This window comes from Lagenorhynchus albirostris, chromosome 7, assembly GCF_949774975.1.
Source record: "Lagenorhynchus albirostris chromosome 7, mLagAlb1.1, whole genome shotgun sequence".
NCBI classification, from domain to species: Eukaryota; Metazoa; Chordata; class Mammalia; order Artiodactyla; family Delphinidae; genus Lagenorhynchus; species Lagenorhynchus albirostris.
The window spans coordinates 48,069,908-48,071,641 of NC_083101.1; positions in this window are offsets into that span (position 1 = coordinate 48,069,908).

Consider the following 1,734-nt stretch of genomic DNA (forward strand, 5'->3'; position numbering starts at 1 on the left):
TGTGTTGTTGGATTCTGTTTGCTAGTATTTTGTTGAGGATTTTTGCATCTATGTTCGTCAGTGATATTGGTCTGTCATTTTCTTTTGTTGTAGTATCTTTGTCTGGCTTTGGTATCAGGGTGATGTTGGCCTCATCGAATGAGGTTGGGAGCGTTCATTCCTCTGCAATTTTTTTGGAAGAGTTTGAGAAGGATGGGTGTTAGCTCTTCTCTCAATGTTTGATAGAATTCACCTGTGAAGCCATCTGGTCCTTGACTTTTGTTTGTCGGGAGATGTTTAAACACAGTTTCAATTTTATTACTTGTGATTGGTCTGTTCATATTTTCTATTTCTTCCTGGTTCAGTCTTGGAAGGTTATAGCTTTCTAAGAATTTGTCCATTTTTTCCAGGTTGTCCATTTTACTGGCATAGAGTTGCTTGTAGTAGTCTCTTAGGGTGCTTTGTATTTCTGCGGTGTCCGTTGTAACTTCTCCTTTTTTATTTCTCATTTTATTGATTTGAGTCCTCTCCCTCTTTTTCTTGATGAGTCTGGCTAAAGGTTTATCAATTTTGTTTATCTTTTGAAAGAACTAGATTTTAGTTTTATTGATCTTTGCTATTGCCTTCTTTGTTTCTATTTCATTTATTTCTGCTCTGATCTTTATGATTTCTTTCCTTCTGTTAACTTTGGGTTTTGTTTGTTCTTTCTCTGCTTTCTTTAGGTGTAAGGTTAGATTGTTTATTTGAGATTTTTCTTGTTTCTTGTAGGCTTGGTTGGCTTGTATTGCTATAAACTTCCCTCTTATGCTGCATCCCATAGGTTTTGGATCGTCATGTTTTTGTTGTAATTTGTCTCTAGCTATTTTTTGATTTCCTCTTTGATTTCTTCAGTGATCTCTTGGTTATTTAGTAATGTATTGTTTAACTTCCATGTGTTTGTGCTTTTTACGTTTCTTTTCCCTGTAATTGATTTCTAATCTCATAGTGTTGTGGTCAGAAAAGGTGCTTGATATGATTTCAATTTTCTTAAATTTACCGAGGCTTGATTTGTGACCCACAATGTGATATATCCTGGAGAATGTTCTGTGTGCACTTGAAAGTTTTACCTGCTGTTTTTGGATGGAATGTGCTATAAATATCAATTAAATCTATCTGGTCTATTGTGTCATTTAAAGCTTGTGTTTCCTTAATTAATTTTCTGTTTGGATGATCTGTCTATTGGTGTAAGTGAGATGTTAAAGTCCCTGTCCCTAAAAGCCTGGCACATAGTAAGTGCTTAATAAATGTTAACCATTTTAATATGATTGTTATTAATGTTTTAGTTTCTCGTATCCTACTTGGACTTTTAGGGACACTTTTGAATACTACATGAATAAATTGTTGACACTTGAAACTAAAATTACTGCCATGATCTTAATCAGTGTGTTTACTTTACTTCATAAAGTAATTTGGAAAGAATGTGGTCATGACAGATACATAGATTTCTATACATGCATAGAAAAGCTGGCTAGAAACTTTCAACCATCTGGCAAAGTTGTTCACACAGGTGAACAGTTTGTAGCATCCATCTGTATTAGTGGGTATGATGGAAGTAATGAACAGGAGTGCTTCATGTGTTTGCCTTGACTCCACGTTAGGTCTGGTTGAAAAATACTGGTAGAAAGTAAGAAGTGAAGCTAACTAACCAGTGAACAAATACTGAGGCATCTTGTTGTTAGAGATCTTAAAAATCACTTAAATGTTCACCTTTAGGTA